The sequence below is a fragment of the Thermobia domestica genome, chromosome 11, assembly GCF_964235325.1.
Source record: "Thermobia domestica chromosome 11, izTheDome1.hap1.1, whole genome shotgun sequence".
Taxonomy (NCBI): domain Eukaryota; kingdom Metazoa; phylum Arthropoda; class Insecta; order Zygentoma; family Lepismatidae; genus Thermobia; species Thermobia domestica.
In genome coordinates, this window is record NC_137464.1 from 13,536,810 (window position 1) to 13,560,307 (window position 23,498).

General features: G+C 35.7%; 1 protein-coding gene across 4 annotated transcripts in view; it reads right to left on the reverse strand.

The window, feature by feature from the left end:
• Positions 1 to 13,911, reverse strand: part of LOC145663903 (uncharacterized) — a 44,330-nt gene extending 30,419 nt beyond the window's left edge. The window contains exon 1 of one of the 4 annotated variants that reach the window (XM_081730083.1): positions 13,781 to 13,911. The gene's annotated coding sequence lies outside the window, so the exon portion shown is untranslated. The other 3 variants (XM_081730084.1, XM_081730081.1, XM_081730082.1) reach the window with 3 other exon arrangements.
• Positions 13,912 to 23,498: the final 9,587 nt, after the last annotated feature.

Consider the following 23,498-nt stretch of genomic DNA (forward strand, 5'->3'; position numbering starts at 1 on the left):
TATACACGTCTACAAAGAGTTAGTGTTCAGTCTTCTAAAGAATACTATCTGTGAGTGTACGAGACAAATTTAAGCTCATTCGTCTGAGAAAATCTTGTGAAAGTGATGCCTCGTCGTTTGTGTTGCTAAAACGGTCCCGTCACGAAAGTTCTCTTTCGTTTCCTCTCGCGGTCAACATTACTTATCATCAGAACTATAAATGAACCAACCCAATCGTCCAACATTTTGCCTAGCAGTCTCTGCAATACAAAAATTAACATAATTGTTTTGGAAATAATCCTAATTCATATGATGGAACATTCGCAGCGTGCAACGCAAATAACCCACTAAAACCGAAAACACAGTCTTCAGTATTTTCGGTTGTTTTCTATTGCTGAACTGCCACGGATATGGTCACTTTCTTGTATTTGCTTATTTCATAAAATTCTGTTAACCTAACAACTCTCGAAATCATTTTCCAGAGAAAACTGGCTTTTCTGAAAGCATTTAAAGGAAATCTTGTATTACAAACGCTCGAAAATTTTCATTATAAAAAACTCAAAAGAACTCATTTCTCTGATAATTCCGTGGTTGTGAAACTGTTAACAAATGAGACATGGATTCAGTTATCTGCAGTTGAACGACATGATCTCGATTTAGCATACAACCTTCTAACGACGAACTAGATTACAATAATTCGCTCGTACTAAACAATTACGATCGCAAGTATTTCCAGATACAAACGGATGTTGAACTCTTAAGATATAATGTATTTTTATTCTTAAACAGTAATAGGTTTGTAATGCGTTCCTAAAAACGTTCCACATTATACTATTAATATCGAAATTGGATTCCGCTTTTTAATAACATCTTTGAAGTTGAAGTAAGCTGTGTGAGGTTGCATAACTCTTGTGAATAACACTGTCTACTACCTGAACGGAAACTGATATTAGTCATTTTCGAATACTAACAGAGAAATGAAACCATTTTTAAACGGGAATTACTTAACTATTGATATTTATCTTTAACTAGTACTTAAAAGTATCACCCTGAACCCTAACTTCCTGTGTACAATTGGTTGCGCCGCTATCGGAGGGTTGTAAACCATTAACATTTACCTAGAGTGTATACTAGTTTCTGTGAGATTTCTTGAATCGCTTGCGATAAATTCCGTAGTTCTCGAGTATCTAGCTGTAATGTTTATTTTCTATAGTTTCCGGCAGCTTGTAACTTTGAAAGGAGACACTTTACACGTTTATTAGAACTTTTCTTTCTTATTAGAACATCTGATATAAGGAACCTCTTCCCGGTGTTTGATCATCGAATTTTTGAACATACTACTGCATATACACTGTGTGTTAATGAATGGTTCAGTTTTGAAAATTAATAACAAATCTATTTATTACCTTATATGGGCAAATCTTACAGCATAAGCAGCAGCAATTGTCCAAGTTTCTGATGCATTAATCACAATTCTTCAATATGTGCACACTTGGTCACATGATACATATCTACACGTTAATGATCAAATTCTTTCCACACTCGGTGTAGGTCGTCCGCCGTGATAGTCATCTAATCAAAAACTTCCTCACGGGACGGCAACGGTACATAAACTCTGCCTTTAACAAATCCCCAAAGAAAGAATCGCATGGTGTTAAATCCGGCGAACGAGGTGGCCAGTGGACAAGGTTGTTTTCTTCTGTTGCAGCAAGTCCAATCCAGCGGTGGTGAAGAACACGATTAAGAAGCTCTTTACATTCCTGTGAAAATGGGGCGGAGCAGCATCCAGTTGCAAAATGTAATCATCGTAATGGGTGTTCAGCTGGGACAACAACCATATTTCCATCATGACTAGAAATGAGTCACCGGCAGAGTGGAAAAAAATCATGATTTTTTTAAAAAAATCATTTTCGTTGATTCTTTTGATTTAAATCAAATCTTTCTTCTTGTATAACACAAGTCGCGAACTGAAGAAAAAGCATTAGGAGTTAGTATTAAATGCTAATTATGCCATTTAAGTGAAAGTATTGGGGTTGAATTTTGAATTACCCCCAATCGTTAACCTATATCAATCCCAAAGAATGTTTCTTAACCCTTTTAAATTATAGCTCTTTTCAAAGGTAAATTATAGACTTTCAGTCAAGCAGCTACAGCATCATCCCTATTCATCCTAGGATCATGGTACTTACATTACTCTCCGTAGAATAGAACAGCTTTCGAAACGGTAACATTCACATTTTCCTATCATGTCCCTTTTATCACAAAAGTTACTTATATTTGGCAAGGGCCTATTTTTAAAATCTCAGAGCTAGCTTGCCGCATGAAATACACAAATTTCGCCTAAAGCTATAAAATTAATAAAAAAAATGGAGGGGATAGGACCCCTCTAAATACGCCCTATTATCTGGGAACAAACAGACACGCACAAAAAGGAATTTTTATCTTTAATGTCGATGGTGATTTCCGCGTTGGAATAGTTAACGATTTTAAAACCCAAACCCAATGTTACGAAAAGAAGAAAGTAGGATTGCTCCGTTACCTGTTCAAAACGGGATTTTCCCTAATCATCCCCTGCATGACACTTGTTTTCATACTATACTGTACATTTGAGTCTCATTGTATTATGATTATTAACTTCCATAATCGAAATAACAGAACATAAGCGGGATTTTACTTATTTTCACTTTAAATTAATTTATTTCGGAATTCGATTTAAATCAACGATTTTTATTTAAAAAATCAAGTGATTTAAATCTTGATTTATATCGTGATTTAAATCAGACTGATTTAAATCAATCCACCCTGGTCACCGGTCACAGTTTCTTGTTCGGAAAAAAAGATGGGCCGTGCACTTTCTCGCGGGACACTGTACAGAAAACGTTCACTTTTGGAAAGTCACGCTGATGCTCTTATCTGTATATGTGGTTTCTCGCTTCCCCAGATACAGACATTCTACTTGTTCACCTCGTCACTTACATTGAAAGTGGCTTCATCGCAGAAGATGAATCTTTCTACAAAAACCATCTTCTCTCCATTTTTAACTGCTTCTTTGACAAAAATCATGCCTTTTCGCTTTGCTGGTGTAAGGGCTTATCGCACTAATGACAAACAAACATCAGGTAGCGCATGAGAAACTTGGACAGTTGCCACTCCTTAAGGTGTATGTTTTAGTCGTGTAAGGTATTAGATTTATTATTAAAAGTTTTAAAACTACTCCATTTATTCATAAGCAAGCTGTATATATATGTACGGTACAGTATATCATAAAGATAATGTTAAAAGTTTTATTTGGAAACAAAAAGACGAAAGAAGTTTTAAAAAATTTAAGCGAGGAGAAACGTAATATACAAGCACGGTTAACCCTGCTACAACAGACTAAATAGTGAATGCACGTCCAGATGGTGCACATTGAACACTTTCGCTCTTGGGCTTATTTCAACTTACCGCCGATGTGGTGCATATGTATCAGGTACTAGAAACAGGCATGCGAAATACATGTCAAATAAATCTTTAAACATTCTATTTTAAGATTAGAACAACATTTGTTGGTACTGTTGAATGGAACTGCTGCAACTTTACAGACGTCGTTCGTTGTCATTAATAAGTTACCCAGAGTCCTGGTCGAGCTTAGGATCGAAGATGTTCACCAGGTGGCGCGCAGGCTCCTAGTGTAATTAATTCAGTTTTTTTTTTTTTTATTTTTTATTTAATTTTTTTATTATTATTTCAAATGGCTCCCGAATTCACTCTCAATGTTGGATGAAGTGCAAAATGTGTCCCATATAAAATCGAAACTAACGTCAAACGTGTTAACCATTCAGGTAAAAAGGAGTATGCGCAGGAATCTGTCTCACTGAGCATCTTCCAGATTAACGAGCTTTAACCCTAGCATATCTGTTTTATATCAATACTCTTGGAACCTCTACCGTAGAATATTTCTGTCTGTCGAACTATGTAGCTTTTTAATGATTGCATACTTAACCCGAGTATATCAAATTTAGTGCTGTTGAAACAAGATTAAAAAAAAAAAAAAAAAAAAATGTTACTCTATATGTTGCTGAAGAATCACAAATACTTAATTCCACCTGCAAATTTTCTATTTGGTAGAATCCCATCCTTGCACCTTAGGGATATAGTCTGCAGGTATGATCCTTTTTTAGGTTAGTTTAGGGTAGGGTAGCATATGTTAGGTTAAGGTACGGTAAGGTAGAATACGTTAGCCTAGTACTGGCTTACATTCGAGAAAAAAAAATAAACTGATAAACGTTACAATGCCTACTCCAGTTGGTATCCTTACGTAGACACGAGAAATTATGCTCGTTGAATTTTAAGAAAAGGGCCCCGATTTCCCTAATACTAAATTAACCCGACATTACTCTTCTATACTATTTGAAAACGGTCCTACTTAACGATGTGCAGCTAGAAGGTGAATTGTAAAATTTACCCAAAACTCACACCCTATCCCACAAACCTAACATACACTACTCTACACTACCTCCCTATCGTGCTCTGCCCTGACTCGGTTAGATAGTATCCGTGCCATTAAATACCTATCTAGCACAGGTTGGCTTCTGATTTTTATAATATAGCTATTTGTGGACGCAGTATTTACACGCAAAATGAGTCACTCCTTAAATACAGCTCGTAAGACCAAATTTTCAGCGGCAGGAAATTCATAAAGTTTTATTCAACATTATATTTTTTACTTGGACGAAATATTTATTCTAACTTTATGTTGTGAACAGTTAACTTCTGTGAAGCAGCAATTCTGGCGCTGGTGAAATTTGATAAAACCCACTGCACTTGTGATTGAAACAAAGAATTCTTTGTTCAGTGCTTTAGTAAAGTTCACATTCTCACGCACTTCCAACTATAGCCCTGGAAACCATTCCCGATCATTTGTTAAATGTTTGTGATATCTGAAGAGAACTATTAACCACGTGTCTAATTCAACCAATCATAGCAAACCACTCTTCATCGTGGCTTTGCGTCAACGCATCACGACTCGATCATCGACTTGGAAAGCGTTAACCTCGTTAAATTTTCGTTTCGATTCGCTCAAACGTTGCCATGCCGTAAGGCAAGCACATACGAGTACTGTCAGTTTGCGGTAATTTCAACTATATAAGCACTGTGTGGCGGCCTCGCTCAGAAAGCAAGCACGTAAACCAGTTTTTAATTAGGAACAATTGTAACCGACTGATTACCGGTTACATTTCTGTTTAAGTTGGTTCCCGTATTTTAATGTCTACCGGTGGTTTACGCAGCGTTAAAGTTGGTTATTGTATTGTAATACTGCGCCCTAATGTTTCTAAAGATTTGTTTTGACGTTAATTTGTTTCGTTGCCAATGAAATAAATGGTGCAAAGGGTGATTAGTTTTATATGAAATACGCAAACACACCAATAATTTACCACCAAAATTTCGAACTGTCTTTTCTGCAACTGTTCGCGTTACTTTAATAATCATAGCTTATATAGTGAAATTTAATTTATACTTTTACTTTACCTTATATAATTCCGTCAGTTATTCAGTTGTAATTCTATCCATCGTTCATTTGTTATGCGCTCTGATGTTCATTTGTTGTTCATCCTGATGTTCATTTGTGACTCATTCTGGCTATCACTACAAGAGGGCGTTTGAATCGCTATGCGGGCATCTATTTTGCAAATGGCGACCCGCTTAAACAGTGAGAACAGCGGTCGTCATAACAACGGGAATTATTTTCAAGACGTGGTTAGGTGAGTTTGAAATTTATGGTGGTTATTTCCGATAATTAAGAAATGTCATTTAATAGATAGAATGACTGCTTATTTGAATAGGGTTTTGTATAGTCACAGAAGACATATAAATTTGTTTTAGTTTGTAGTCGATTATGTAATATTAAAATCGCGTTTATTAAGGTCTGGTGACGCGACTAAGATGACGTAGTTTACCACCATGATGTAAAGAATATAGAAGGCGGTCTGAGTTAGGCTCCTTTAAATTTGGAAATTTGATAGCTAAAGTAGATATTTAGGAAATTAACCTTGTCTAAATTTTAATCTTTTGGTGAATCTAGACAATTAGAAAGTGAAGAAAGCAACTGAGGAGCCTGACTTCAAAATTAATTTAAACGCATTTAGGCTCAAGGCCGCCAAATACCATCTCCGCCATTGCTGGTGAGGTATAGTGATGGCAAAGGGGATGTAATTTTTCAAAGTTGACGACAATGGGCCACACGGACGGTCTCTTACGACTGTAGGGTATCGAACTGGTGATCCAGTGGCATCAATTTTGGAGTTTAAGAAGTGGGTATACGAAACCTGCCTATTGAACTGAAAGATTGGACTTGCATAACCTGCGGAACCTTCCTAACTGGTAATATCTTTTCTTTGTTTTTCTCTTGTTCAGTCATGAAGTGCTTCAAGATCACTATGTGTAGTTAAATCGAAAAGCGTTACGCGTCTTTCAAGCTCATTGTCATAGTCCACTCATGTACTTACACTTACATGCCATAAGCATGTATGATCGAAGTATTATCTTATGTACTTGATACGTGAACCTGAAAATTTTGTGTGTTGATACGGTAAAACTTTACTTTGCACGCATTTTTTTTTTCATAGTAATGTACTGTGAGATTTTTTTTTTTTTTTGAATGTTAGGTTAGGTAGGCTTAGTTAAACACACGTCCCATAATGGTGTTTTGTTTCGTGAAGTAGTTGCGGTAGGTTAGGTTAGGTCAAACTTAATGTGTGAATCATAATAATTATGTCGGTTAGGTTAGGAAATTAAATTTTGTACGTGCTTTCGAATCTAATATGTGTCTGTAGGTAGGTTAAATCTGAACTTAAAGAAGATGTGTCTCATAATATTTTGGTTAGGTTAGAGAATTTAAATTTTGCCTGTGATGTCAAATCTAATACGTACCTTTTATTTTGTCATGTGATATATTTTGTTTTGCCGGGGTGAACTTCACTTTGAACGCACTTGTGATAACTTGACGGTTTATGTTAGAATATTAAATGCTCCGTAACGTATGTCACTGATGAATGTTAATGATGATGAAATTTCTTTGAGAGTGTCTTCATTTATATATATATACTATTGTGTGTGTGTTTTTTTTAAATACATTTGCGTAGGTCAGGGAGAAGTATATCGTAAGTGTAGAGCCAGTAACAATCATACTTTGAACGTGTTTTCCATATTTTGTCGTGTGTCCTTTTGATATTAGTTCGTAATATATCTTGTATGTGCGCTTTCCATATTTCATCGTGTGCTCTTTAATATTGATTTGTAATACATTTCTACATGCGCAATATGTATGAAATCGGAAAATTTGTACTTTGAACATGTTTTAGTATTTAGTGATGTGCCCTTTTCCATAGTATCTCGTAATATGCTCGTAATTTAAAATTCTCTTTCATATGTCTTGTCACATTTGTTTTCGTAACATATATTCAGTATTGTAGGTTAGGAAAAATTTAAGAGAAAATTAACGTGTTCTTTGATGTCGATATCGGTTTATGCTGATCCGGTGAAATTTTATTCGGACATACCTTTGGATTTAATATCATTATTTCTAAAACTATCACTGCGTGCAACGTTTTTTTTTTTTTTCTTTCTTTCTTTCCTTTCGGTAGGTAGATGTTTACTTTGAACGTGTCATGATAATAATTACGTGCCTATTCAATCCATTAAACATACAGTTTGCCTCATCGAAACTAATAACGTTGCAATATGTCTCAACTTGCTTCATCCAATTAGAGTATGATTCCTTATGCGTATCCATTCCTCTTCGAGATAAACTGATTATGAACAGAGACAATAATAAGTTAAAATAATAATAGTTGGAAAGGCGTTCTAATATTTGAACCTGTCAAGTAGATTTTTCTTTTCATTCACTCACTATACATTTGTAAATATGTCATTCTTCATTGATAGCAGTGTTTTTTTTCCCCGTTATATGTGTTATGAAAATGATGAATAGGCTAATGTGAAGTAATAATGCTACTTATTCAATTGAAGTTAAAAGAATGACGTTGTAGTAGTAATGATATGGCTTATGTTTGTGTTTCATTTGATATACGACAGGGATACTATAAAAAAAAATGAACGCTCAATTAAGATGTTTATTTAGAAATCTAGAAGTAGAGAGGATGGATCGCAAATTTTGTTTTAGTATTAAGAATTTCCTATATGTATCAACGTTGAGAATCATGTTTGATAATATGGATATGATAAACTACTATGATACCATATTTCCATATAAAATGTCGATAAAGTATCTTTGAGATACCATGATGGAGGCAAATGTTTAATGACATTTTTTTTTTAAATAAAAAAAAACAATCTATTATAATGTAATCGTTAATTAATGGCACAAATAAACTAGTCTTGAGAATTTGACTTTATGATTTCAAACGCGATTTATAAACTTGAACTTAGACAGTTATAATTGCTTGTTTTCTTTATATATACTAATTAAGCTGGACAATGTTAACTCTTATTTCTTGGTTGGCCACAAAACAAAAATTTGGAAATCTTCTGATGATAAATAATAACTTTATCGTTGCGTCTTTCTTCTTTGTTTGCTAAAGCTAATGCAACCTGAACATTAAGTCTAATATAACCTTGATTTTTTTTTTTCCAATACCCTAAGATGGTATTTATTTTAGCGTTAAAACACAATGGATGAAAACGATTTGTTATACAATATAATTTCAGATGTATATACTTTGTTCGGTGGTTTGACTCAAAAGGCAAGCACGCAAATGAGGCATCAGTTTGCACAGCATAAAGTCAATTTATTTAAATTTGGTGCGGAGGCCTTAGCCAAAGGCAAGTACGTGTGTTTATCATTAGTCTGACGATATGGTCACTTCATTATATTAGTCTGCGAATAAATTATTGAACAATACATCAAAGTCGTCAGTTTCATGCCGCTGAATATGAGGCTTCCTCATAATTTGTTAGTTTTCACTGCGGTGGTGATAGTGAGCTTAAGCAGCTCATAGTACAGTAAAGCATACCATCAAGGAGCAAAACCATCACTTGCATTCAATGGGTATATGCATTCTAAAGGATTTCAAGCATCGCCCGAAGCAGACCGGAAACACTTTACTCTTATTCCCCCCAGTGTCAATAAGTGAAGTTCGATAGTGAAATTTGCGAGTGCTACAGTGTTATTAAAATAAAGTTCATCCTATTCCACGTAACTTGAGCACGTGAGTACTAAAAGGCCAGAATATACGTTTTGTTTTCTAAAAAAGTAAAATTATAAGAAAGCGTACACATATTTTAAAAGGTTTATTACTATTTAATCTAATTATTATTTAGATCATGTGTATATTTTATCTCACAAGAAATATTTCATGTTTAATTTCAGTGAACAATTTTCCAGGTGGCATAGTAGTAATAATTGTCTGCACGTCTTAAATCAATAATCTTTCTCATTTCATTTTATTCCAGGGGTCATAGTGGTCTGGTCTCTTGAAAATAGTTGGAAAGTCACCAAAAGCACACGAAAAACTGACCAAAATCTCATCATGCCCCTTTTCTCCTTTGTTAATTTCTCCATCACCTTTCTTCGTTTGTTGTTGTTTTGTTTCATCTTTTCTTCTTTTTGAGCTTCCTCCTTTCTTAGGTTTTCTAAGTATGCTTTGTAGTTACGGTAAGCACATTTAGCAGATGTAAGAAGCTTCTCAGTAAGTGGAACCAGTTCTGACCTATTTCCGAATTTTTTCATCCCAGGCATTATATTTAACTTAGCATTGAGAGTTCTCAAAGCCATGAAATATTCAAATTCATCATCTACTCTTAAGAAGAACACACAAGACGAACATGATAACCACACAAACATACACTCACAACGTTGAGCGGAGCATTAACTATTACGAGAGAAAACCAAAAGACTATTATGATAGAAGAAAGAATAGACACAGAAGGGTCCTCAACCCCACCTTGAGAGGTGAAGCATCCACCAACCATCCACTGTGCTTTAGAAAGAAGAAAAGCTGAAGTGAGAATAAAGATGACTGTTTCACGTGTGGCAGCAAGTACTGAAGCTTTCAGAAGAGTAATGAGTAACAAGTTTCTGCCTTTTTCTATTTACTTGTATATTTTTCTTAGAAAACTTCCAATGAAAAACATAAATTACACGAAAAAGTCACTTTACCTCCCAAAAAAGTAACTTTTAGTTTTTTTTAAAAAAAAGTGACTCGCTATAAGCCCTGTTATTCATAACTTTTCTATGGCAAACATTCACCTTCCTGTTGATTTTCCCAGCAGCCAACCGGGAGGAAAGTATATATGATTGGAAGCTGTCACTACTGGGAATGCTGAAATAATCAAATAAAAACATTAGGGAAGAGAGACACAGATAGTGAGTATATATATACTTATTTTTACGTGAAAGGTCATTCAATTCCTCGTTGAATCAGAAAATTCCAATAGTCGGGTGATATCCTCTTAAAGGGAATGTGCACCGAGGAATTCTTGATAAACACTTTTTAAGGTTATAACAACTAGTTTCCTGATAAATGGCATTTTAAAGTTTTTAAGCCTGAAAATTCTGGACCTACTCTGCGGCATAAAGGTCCATAATTTCAATCCTTCAAAGAAACAAGATGTAATTTTTATTTGCAAAATTTTGGATTCAGTGAGTTCGCCCTTCCCTGTGGGTTCTACTTGGGCCGCAGCCTAGACATAAAATATAGATTCCCCATACAAACATAAAATACAGATTCTATAGAAATATCCCGCCGGTGGAAATTAGTACCTTAAACACCCCTCAGTCGGATTCTCTGCAAGTTTTTAGTTTGGTCATTTCATTCAATGAATCGATTCGTAGGGAACTGGTTCTTCCCTAAAATATCGCTATCGCTCGCGTGAAATATCCCTAGCATCCAGTTCCCCACAAATTAAATCAGATAGAAATCATGGTGGTTCAAACTGTAATAATTCTACAATTAATTTTAAAATTACCAAATTCAAATGCTAACAGAGTTAGAACTATGCTAACTTCCCATAAAGTCCTAAATTTCTGAAAACCTAAACTACAGCAAGATGAATCATACTTCCAAATTTCTCCCCCGTTATACAGGACACACAACAAACAATAAGAAACCTGAAATCCAAAGTAGAAAAGAGACAAGATAATGAAATGAAATGTTTAAGTTTTACGTCCCACGATTATGCCGGCTAAACTAAAGGAGACGTTGATGATGACAAATGAACGGAACGGTGGAAGAAAGAAAGTGGGAGGAAACACAAGAACCCCGAGAAAACCCAAGCAGACGGTGTTTGTCAACCACAAAGTTCATTTGGCGCGAGCTGGGATCAAACAAAGAGACCGACGCACCAGAAGTGAACGAAAAGACACAAAGAGAGAAATTAAAAATATGAGCCATATATTAGATTATATTCATGAGGGGGAAGGGGCAAGTCCCCCTAACCTCCCTAAACAACAATTAAAATTTTAAAAAAATACTAAAACTAATACGAACATCTCACAAAATTATATACTTGAAAGGGAAGACGCCCCTGAACCCCTCGGCCACAACCAACTAGCCCCATATATCTTATAATTGTAAAAAGTCAGAAATAAATACATAAAATTTTAGTACGGTACATCGGCACCTTAATTTCTTGAATAACTATTTCTTTCCAGTATTACAACAAGAACAAAATTTCCTACTTCATTAGCCGAACTACATCACCATTATCAATATTTTGTGTGCATGCTCTACTAATACGATTGATGAAATAAGAGGAGTGGTTGCAGTTAAATGTCGTCACTGACCACTATATACGACAAAGGAACATTCACTACATGAGACGATGAGTCGCCAGGAAAAACATCGTAACACACAAGAAAGTACCACAGCAACACGCAAAAAATGTACCTCCAAGAACAGTGCATGATCAAATCATAAGCAAGACTACATGACGTCAAGTCACATTCACACTACCGCCCACAAGCACAAAAGCAACAGTAAGTCACCATGTGACTCGATACCAGTAAGGAACTTAGAAGAGCATACACATTTTTAAAACCGGAACCCAAAGATCCAAATCACCGAATCGAATAAAATGAATGAAATAACCAAAGGAAAATCTTGCCGGCTTCTATTTCATGCACGCTCATTTTAACCGTAAAACTACCGTGCTATGTTAATGAGTTATGTTAACTTCCCCACGATCACTTATATCATAATAAATCTAGCTTCAGCTATGTAACCTAACCTGGATAATATTTAGTATCTTCCCGAAATCCATCGAAGGGTCCGTTGCCGATACTATGACTTACAGTGTTCTGTTGTAAACGACTTCATGTTGACACCCACCGTTACTGACGCACCTGCTCCTTACGGACGCACTCCCTCGCTGCAGTTCGATCCCCCCTGCTCCGCCCCCACCCTGACTCAGTCTAATCTCTTTCGTGCTTTCTAGTCCCCACCTCGCAAAAGTTGGTTCGTGTTTTACGCACTGTAATTCTTATGACATACATCCACATTGATCCTATAGGATTACATCATAGTTACAAATAACGAACCAAAATCTTTATGAAGTAAGCCAGAGTCACCAGCAAGTGATCTGGAGGAGAAACTAAATAATAGCCTACCCTCTAAACCTAACCCAACATGAGTTTTATAATCTAACGGAAGTTAACGGAGACCTTTTTGGCTATTGTTTAGCTTTGGTAGGCAAGGTTTTTAGAAGAATTTTGTTCTATTCACATTCGGTTAGGTTGGGTTAATAAGGAGTATGTTTAGTACAAGGGGTCCAGAAGCACGTAAAAAACACAAAATTTACAGGAGAAATGAGTGATGCAAGTACTTAGACGTAACATAACGTAACCAAATCTTAGCTAACCTAACATAAACTAACGTAAGCTAACCTGAACTAACCTAAACTAACGTAATATTAGTAGAAATAAGCGAAATTCTATCATTTTTTGGAAAATTATGCGGGACTCCTACACTAATATAACATAAACTAAACTAACCTAACGTAACCTAAACTAGCCTAACCTAACTTAAACTAACCAACTCTATCCTAAACTAACCGAATGTGAGCAGAAATTACCAAAATAGTAACATTTTTTAGAGAAAAAAACTGGACCCCTTCTGCTAAACATAGGCCGTTAATAACATTTAATTCAGACAGTATTGCCGAGCAATCCTCAGCGAGTTAAGGCGGGTTAGCGCCTCGCAGGGCACGTTGTTTTCTGTCTTCGTTAGTGTTGGCCCCCCATTACTAAACATTTACCGCCTTAGTTTTGGTTAAGGAAACTGCAAAACTAATTCTTGCCTAAAGAGAAACAACAGAAAACAATACATAGGTATAATTTTTAATATATATTTTTCACAATTCTACTTCAGCATAGTAATTACTAGCTTTACAAAATACGCCCCAGTTTATATTGTTACTCGGCAAACATTACACTCAATTAATTGTGACATGGGTCCAAACTTTCCTAACGCTAACTCAATTAATTGTGACATGGGTCCAAACTTCCCTAACGCTAAACTCATGCAACATTATCCTACTGTACATTTTAAAGCGGTCCCACTTACCGATGGGCACCTGGAGCCTGTATTGTAAACTTTACCCGGAAATAAATACGAACAGCATACCAAAATGTTGAACCATGTAGAACTCAATAACCTGAAACAGCACACTAAAATATAAGACCTTACAAAATTCCGTAAATTGATGTACGTCTTAATACATAAACACATGAAGCATTTACATTTCTCTCTTACCTAACACGTGCGACCTATATAGTAATAAGAAATAAAACAGATTATTTACTTACTAATGATTAAACACTGTCGTAACCAACATTACAGCTTCTCAGACACGTGTCTTCCATAAGAATATGTATTTTGTATAAGCCAGGTGTAAGCAAGCTTAAACAGTAGGGGCTTTATGTAGAGTCGTTCTGAAATGTGATTAGTGTCATACTAAAGAGTTCGACTAACATATGTTTCCTGCAGTAGTGTGACGCTAATCATAGGTAAAAACGACTCTGCATAAGACAGTAGATGTAAACACAAAGTTTGCGTTTTAATTTACGATAATTAGTCGTACATACAATGTGTGGCCGGCACTTAAATCTAATCTTTTAAAAGTCTAATTTGTATTTCATAATCGGGTTCAAGGTATTTTCCCTCCTTCATTCGGAAGTTTGGTTCTTGAAGAAAAAAATTAAAAATTCGTGAGAAATAACAAGTACTGCTTTTTTTTTTCATTTAACATTTTCCAGTATCTTTTTCCACTAAAATTCAAGAAGTTCTTTTTTTTTTTCATTTCTTTCTCATTGAGTTCCTTTCCATTTACATTAAAGCCTACTCTCCAAGCTAATTCCCTTATTTTTAGGGTTTCTTTATATTCTAATAATAAGTATTTTAGTGCTTCATCTTAAAAATATAGTTGACATTTTTCGTTCACTTACTTATTTATTTTTTAAAATTTTATCCCTGTTTCAAGGCTCCCTGACCTGGCTTTGAAAACTAAAATGCTCCATAAATCATTATCCATATAATTTATTTTCTCATAACGCTATTTATATGTGTATATTCCTTTCAAACTGCTCTTCTTGACTATTTCTTCATACCACTTTTCCTGCGCTTTCTCTTTAATTCTTTTTTAGTGATTTTTTTTTAATTTTTATAATTCTCTTCTCTGTGCCAGCGGGTAGTTTGATCATATTTTCTTTCTAATTCCCTAACTCTTCTAAACCATTTTTTGTTCTCCCTTTTTCTCATATGTTTAGTGGCCTCATGCACAACTTTAACTGATCTTATTTCTTCCATAAATTTTAATCTTCCAAGATATTTTATTTTACTCATTACTTTTCTCTTTTTAAAATCACTCTACTCATCTCTCCTGTTATTGTTACATTTGCACTTAATTTATTTGCTCCTAGGGGAAACCTTCCTATTTGATTTTGTGCTTGTAAAATATTCCTGGTTTTATCCGTTAAAGTTATTACTTCATTTGCATATGTTAACGCTGGTCAGGCCCGTATCCACGGGGGCCTAGGGTGGGCCGCCCCTCCCCTAAATTTTCACTGTTCCCCCTAAAATTTTCACAATAGGCTTGTAAATGAACTATAACATGGTGATGAACTATAGTATAGTTGGGTCGCACCCACCTCTAACTTCTACCGGGCCCCCTACATTTTTTGGCTGGCTATCGGCCTGGCGCCGGTACTGCTACTTTTTTCCATATTATTCTTGACTCCTCATATCTGTTGTATGACCACATTACTTTATTTTTTATAATTGCTGTATATTTTTGAAGTTTGTTTTTCAGTTTTTCTCGTGTTCAAGTAAGTATTGTTCTCCTTCTTCAAGAGTAATTCCTAAAAATTCTATTTTTCCAGTCTTGTTTATTACTATGTTTCCTGCTTGTATATTTTGATCCTCTATGTCTCCACTAAAAACCATGAACTTGCTTTTTTTTTTATTTATTTTTAAACCAATTTCTTCTTCATTCCTATTATTGTTTCTAACATTTCCTTAATGTCTTCAATATTACTACTCATCAATGCTACAACGTCTACAAATAGAGTGCCAGGGATTTTTCTTACTTTTTCTTTTCCTTGCAATCTTAATTCTATCCCTCTGTTTGCTTTGATCAATGCTTCTTCCACTTCGTGTATGTATACCAGGAATAGAACTGGTGAAAGAGGACATCCTTGTTTCAAACCTTTTTACTGTCTATCCATTTTGATTTTATGTTTCTCATTTCATATCTGTATTTGTTATACTTATATAGTTCCTTAAGGAGCATAATAAATTTCTTTGATATTCCTAAGTTTTCCATTACTTCCCAAAATATCTTTCTCTTGACTGTATCATACGCCTTTTCAATATCAATAAATGCTACTATGAAATCTTCTTTTCTTTCTCTGCATATTTCTATCAGTTGTGTTATAATGTAGATGTTATATGTTGTTCTTCTATCTGTTCTGAATCCATTTTGTAACTCACTTAATATTTTGTTTTTCTCTAGCCAGTTCATTAATCTGTCTCTTAGAATAATTGCAAAGAACTTACACAGCTGGTAATAGCTATTGGTCTATAATTTTTTATGTCATGTTTATCTTTTCCTTTTCCTTTATATATTAACTTAATCTTTCTTTGCTTCCAACTTAGAAGAATGGTTCTTGATTCAAGTATATTACTCAAAATATCCTTTAAACTTTCCAAAGATTTATTATCTAGGTTTATTAACATCTCATTTGACACCTCATCTGTTCCTGATGCTTTTCCTCTTCTTAGTTTTTCCTAGCCTTCTCTATTTCCATATTTTCAATATCATATGTTAATTCCTGACTTTCTTCTTCTGCACTCTTATTACTTATTTTTGCTAATTTATTTGTTTCATTTATCCGCTCTTCATAATTTTACTTCATCGCTCAATTTGTTAAGTACGTCTCAATTTCCGTCTTGTCTTTCAGCATTTGTCCCCTTTCATTTCTAAGAATGTCTTTTTGTTTGTTTCGTTTTGTTTTTGTCTGACATATCTCCAAAATCTTTTCCCTGTCCCCCCCCCCCGACTGAATTTCTTCTGCTATTTCTTCATTGAAATTTCTTATTTCTTTCATTTTAGCTATGTGTGCATCTTCCTTGCTATTTATATATACACATTCCATGCTTGAATTACTTCTTCTTTCCCAATTTCTCCTTTCCTAAATTTCTTTAGTATTAATCTATAGGTTCGGCTTTTTTTTCCCCTTTCTTATAATTATGCACAAATAATCAGTGTTGCCAGGTTCTCGCTGGTAAAAAACTATAACTAGAGTCAAACATCACTCATATTGGAAAAATATCCCTACACTTAGTATGGAGATATATTATATACAAACCATCCACGGAAGAACCGTGTCTGAACCTTCCACACTAATAGTTCGTAACTCATTTCGAATGATATTTTGTGTCTTGTTTGCAGCAGGGATACATTCATGGGGGTAGAAAGAGTCTGGACCCTTTCCAGTCTCTTGACTTTGGACCCCTCCAAGAAAAATTTGGTGCGCAGGTGGTTTATGTTACCATATGCAACAACTGGAGGATTAAATGTTATCTTTTTTAATTATACTCCACGGTCCTGCCGTGTAAGATAAAAAAAAAATAAGGCCCGCTATACATTATAGGATAGATCCTAGGAAATCTCTTACGATTTGTCCTAGAGTCAAAATCTCAACGTGTATGGCAACATATCGCATGTCATTTCCTGTGTTCTGAACGATCGTATGAGATTTCTCTTGTTTAGAGCACGCTCTATTTCGGAAAGAAAATTCGTAAGATTTCGATTTAAGCGACATCAGGTGAGAGAAAGTGAAAACAAGTGAAAACACAACTGATGAGGTATCTTCTGATCGTGCAGGTTTACTTTAGGTGTACTACTCGAAATAATTGATGAAAAATTATAATTTTTCACTGTTTCCTAAATGATTTGCGTTGACCGACATGAAAATATCTTACATAGCATAGATAAAATCCCTCGGGACCATGAAAAGCAATTGTTGATAAACTGCAATTCTTTTACGATTTGCGTACAAATACGGGGGCCGGATATATAGTATAAAAACTATAGTGCAAGAAACGCAAACCAAGTTGTTAGGTGGTTTCTGGAAAGTACGAATGCTATCTAACCGAGTCATAGCAGGGCGTAGCGGGGGCCGGAGCGTCAGCGAGGGGGTGCGAGCGAAGGAAGCAGGCGCTTCAGTGAATGTAGTGAAAACGAGTGGGTTTTGGCAATGATACGAGTTTGAATAGCACTTGTCATGGTATCGTAGTAGTAGCGCTCCACTTGTAAACATAAATTATAGCTTCTGTAAACTATGCAAAAATACACCGGTGATGGAAATTAGTATCACCGGTCATCTTTCATATGCATTCACTTAGGTAAATGTTTCGCAGAAGGGGTCCAGAAGTAGGCAAAACATACAAAAATTTACAGGAGAAGTGGAAGATGCAAGTACTTAGACCTAACACAACCTAACCAAATCTAACCTAATGAAATTAACTTACTTAAACTAACCTAATATTAATAGAAGTAAGCCAAATTTTATAGCTTTTTGAAAATTGTGCTGGACCCATATACCAATATAATCTAACGTAACATAAGTGTAACTAACCTGAACCAACCTACACTAAACTAATGTGAATAGAAACTACCGAAATTGTAACATTTCTTAGAAAAAATAGCTGGACTCTTTCTGCTAAACATTGTCTCTCACCTATTTTATCCGTCGTTAAAACATTTATAATGATTTTACACTAGTAACCCTAAGTAAACATAAAATACAGGTGTATTATTTTGTATTTAGTTATGTTGCTTGCAAAAAATTTGTTCCTTATAAATATGTCTTTTCATGCAAAGTATTAAATTTTACTTGTAAATCTTCTAAAATGTGGTGCGCCAAAAGTTTGCCAGCACCCTTCTGACATTTATGCTTTTTCCTTTTTCTTTTTTTTATAGGTATCCAATTTAACAATAGCGCCTGAAATTAATGTCAGTAGGATGTGCAGTCTGGTTAGCATAATAATTCTTCAACTTTGTACTTTTATTAAATACAACTACCGTTGATAAACGTCATTCGATCAGACAGGAAAACTCTTCACGTGTATGGCACAAAAGGGTAGGATTTCCTACAAGATATGTCATAACATTTTTCCGAAGATAAATCCTAAGATATTTCCTAGGATTGATCTCGTTGTGTATGGCCCGCCTAATAATTCAAACAATGAGTCAGTAAATCATAAACCATGCTCTGAACAGGACTCAATCCCATAACTAGCTCATATTTTACTCGCCCGTCTTTTCTCTCATATTTCTCAACAATTTGCTTAAAAGAAAAAATATAGGGCATGGACTTCAGCGATCAGTTCTGACGACAAAATACATTAATATTGATAGTGAAATTTTCCAATAATTCCATAACAGACTTTTGTGTTTTAGCACAAATAAAAAATGTCGTATAATACACAATGCAGTTTTGTCTTTGGTCGTTTCACCTAAAGAATCAAATTCTAAGCGTGCGATAGCATTGCAAGTAAAACTGTTGGAAATTATACTAAACTAATAAACAATAGGAATATTGATTAAGACAAGAAGCATATTATTTGAAGTGCGAAGATTCAAGAGGTCCCAGCCCTCCCATGGACCGCCGGATTAACGGGTTTCTGAAGTCTGAATTTCTTGATCATCGAGAGCATTGTAGTAAGTGAAACGTGTCTGGGCCCATAACCTCTTAAAAATTGGGAGTAGATGCACAGGGACTTGATTATTTAATGGTTTTATTTAATCTAAATATTAATAATACAAACAAGAACGTTTTCAATTATTTTACCATTTTAGCACACATCTCTTTGCACGAGGCAGTCTGTCTCTCTTCTTCTTCTTCTTGAGAATACACACAAAAAAACTCCACTGTTGCCAGACACAAAACTAAACATTATATTTGCAAAATCTAACAAAATGAAATCAGAGTATGTTTAGCAGAAGGGATCCAGAAGCACGTAAAAAAAACAAAATTTACAGGAGAAATGGATGATGCAAATACTTGGACGTAACATAACGTAACCAAATCTAACCTAATATTAGTAGAAATAAGGGAAATTCTATGATTTTTAGAAAATTATGCTGGACCCATATACTAACATAATATAATATAAACTAACCTAAATTGACCTGACCTAACCTAACCTAAACCTAATGTGAACAGAAATTACCAAAATCGTCACATGGTTTTAGAAAAAAAATAGCGGGACCTCTTCTGCTAAACATAGGCCATGGAATCTTACACTATCCGAGGAAAGGGAAGAAAGAAAGGATTGGGCAGGGAAGGAAGCGGCCTGGGACCTGTATGTTAGGTACCATCCCGGCATTTGCCTTGTGCGAATGAGGAAAACTGCACTCAGCATGGTGGCCTGAAAAAGCTTTTACACTTTTTCGACCGAGTGCTCCCTCAGGGGAATTGAACCCGGGATTGAAAGAATTGGTACGAGAATGTGAGGAAACGGCAGAATCCCGGAAATTCACCACAAACTTTCATAACCTGGAATAGAACCAAGGAACCCGGCACTACAGGTAGGATAGACCACGCGGATCATAGGATAAACACTGATTTGAGAGAAAGGTGATAATCTGGCATATATCAACTTGGCATAGGATGAAGTTTTGTTTCTGTAACAGTGAACCAGGCATACAATGACACGCCAGTAATGATTTAAATGAAACAAGAAAGGCTACTGGTACTGTTTTTATTTTTTAATGACATAACAAAATTCTTACCAAGACTAACTTTACATATCATAGAAAACAATGTCATGCAGAAAAGGAAAATGATTAAATAACGATATTTCCGTATTTCTAAAGAATAAAACTTCTTCATATACATGTCAGTTTTTAGCAATTCATTTTCATCACAAGAAAAGGTCGTTTTTCGAAGTCAACCTATGCACAGACACTACTTAAATATTTATAATTTACAATCAATAATACATTTAACGAAACGTCGTAATATTAACATTACTTGTGTGTGTGTGTGTTTTTCTTTTCTTCGTCAAAAGCAGATAACACTGTTCACTGTTAGTTGTAATTTCTAGTCAGTCTAGTCAGCTTGTTACCCTTTGTTTCCTCTGCTGACCTCTTTCCATTTTTTCTTCTGTAAACAAAGTAAATCGTAACTATTAAAACATTTGAATCGCATCAGATAAGAAAATTTAAGCATACTATCAATACTGAATAAAAACATAATTTCCATTTTATACATGACAAATTCTTTCACTAGGTAGTGGGGCCGCGGTGGCTCAGTGGTAGAGCGTTTACCTCTGGTGCTTGGGGTCCCGGGTTCAAACCCTGCTCCCGCCAAGTGAACTTTGTGGTGGACAAACACCGTATGCGTGGGTTTTCTCGGGGTTCTCCCGTTTCCTCCCACTTTCTTCATTCCACCATTTCATTCATCTCTCTTCATCACCGTCTCCTTTAGCCTAACCGGCATACCGTAGGACGTAAAACTCAAAAATTTCATTTTTATTCACTAGGTATAAGGAATACTATATCCCCAAAGATCCGTTATATCAAACTACGTAGGCTGATCAATAATGACTGATCATCTGTGTTTATGAGGTGAATACAAGAGCAAAGCACAGAAAACGAAACACGTCTGTATAGTGAGAGAAGTGACGAATAGATCGAGCAAGTTTGAAGGCCATGACTTCGGAAATGTGACCTTGGCAAGCCGTTCAAGCACACGTACTTTTAGTTTCGCATAAGGCAACATGAACGTGACACGTGCAGAACAGTACAGTTCATTGAAATTCTGTTTCATCATTATGGCCCTGAGTCCAAGCAGCAGAGTTCTGTGTGAACGTCTTCTTCATCATCAACATCTAAGTAAGAGAGAGTGGTTGCTTCTAGTAACCAAGTTATGATCATCTCATTTTTCGATATTCGAGGCATGGTGTACCAACATGTCACCCCACTACATACAACTGTCACGGGAGTGTATTATAAGGGTGTACTGAAAACCCTCCAAGGTCACATTTATCGGAAACGACCACATTTGAAAGAAACAGAATGGATGCTACATCATGATAACGCCAGGCCCAATATTGCCAATGTTGTTATTGACTATCTTGCAAAGATCAACGTTTCGTGTGTACCCCATCCTCCATATAGCCCCGATTTAGCCCCTTGTGATTTCTTTGTTTTTCCAACTTTGAAGAAATACTTCCGGGGACGGCATTTTGCATCTTCAGGGACAGTGGTGAAAGCTGCGGAGGCGATTTTGAAGGATCTGGTAAAGAAAAATGGCTTCCAGCATGTCTTTGATGTCTGGCAAAAACGTTGGGACAAGTGTATTGCATGTAATGGTGACTATTTTGAAACAAAAATCAACATTTGGAGGATTCGTACAGGTAATTATATTTTATTCATTTATGATCATCCGGTTCCGGACCTGGATCCGAAAACCAGGTTCCAGAACCGGATCTCAGGAACCGTTTCCAGATCTGCATTTGAAAATCCGGTTCCAGACCTGGATCCGAAAGCCCCCAAAGACCCGTAAAGGAGGCACAAATTTTACCTTCAAAATACTGCAAAGAGGACCATTCGCTTGAGCCCTCCCCACCCAGACTCGCTTGTGCCCCCAGAAAAAAAATTTTGGTCCACTAGTGGGTGTTTAGCCAAATGAGTTGGCCAGTTTGCCTGTTTAACCATTGAGTTTGCCAGTTACCCAGTTTATTTAGCCAAATGAGACAAGCGGCCGCCGCCTGGGTGCCTGCCTGTTGCTTCCACCATTTCATCTAACACACTGTTCACAACCTTTCAACAGCTCGGGTTTAGCGTAGGGATCGTCACAAAGTTTCGGTTCTAGCGGAACCGGTTCTTGGATAGTCGGTTTTCAGAACCGGTTCCAGACCCGGATCCAAAGAACCGGTTCCAGACCTGGATCTGAAGAACCGGTTCCAAACCTGGATCCGAAAAACCGGTTCCAGATCTAAATCCGAAAAACCGCTTCCGGAACCGGATCTTCTAGAACCGGATCCGTTCAGACCCGAAAACCGGTTCCAACAGGAACCGGTTCTGGCCATCCCTAATCGGCATTGGTTTCCTATCTTCATTCTTGTGATACTTTTCTTAACTTCTGGAGACAAGTATACTAAAATCCATTTTTTGGATCATCCAGTTATCTAATAAATTAATTACTAAACTCTTTTATTAATTAAGCATTTTCAACAACTTAATTTTTGATGATCACTCAAACGAAAGTGACATTCAATTAGAATAGAATAGAATAGAATATTTTATTGTCATTGAGCTTTACAAGCAATAGAGAATGTCCGAATGAGATATACATATAGATCAGATATAAAAAAAAGTAATCATAACATACAGACAATCAGTTATTGGTTAATATTATAATGAACAACCAAATAATATTTGAATTTATGTGACTGCAAATTAGGACGAAATGTCTTGACACTCACTAAACTCTTGAATCGAGTAAAATGGATTCGTTATTAACCAATCATATAACTTTTTCTTATAAACCTTAAATGGCAGCTGCTATATGGAGGGTGTTAGTTTATTTAAAATCTTCGGTCCTATAACTAAATAACTACTTTTGATCTTCGATAATCTAGTGAAGGGTATATCAATTTTCTTACACAATCTAGTATTATATGTATGTACTTCATCCCTGAGTGACATATTTGCAAGGTTTTGCTTAGTGTAAACTAGGACTTGATAAATATATACATTAACTACTGTCATTATCTTAAGCCTGATAAATAGTGGTTTAGTGTTCTTTATCATGTGTTCCAACAATAATCCTGATGGCTTTCTCTTGCAAAACTAGAACATCATGTGCTTGGCTACTGTTACCCCAAAGCAAAATCCCATATCCAATTATGCTGTGAAAAAAATGCAAAATATGAATTCCTTAGCTACTCATACGGAACTGTATCTTTCAGTTTTCTAAACAGAAAGAGCACTCGGGCGAGCTTTGTACATAC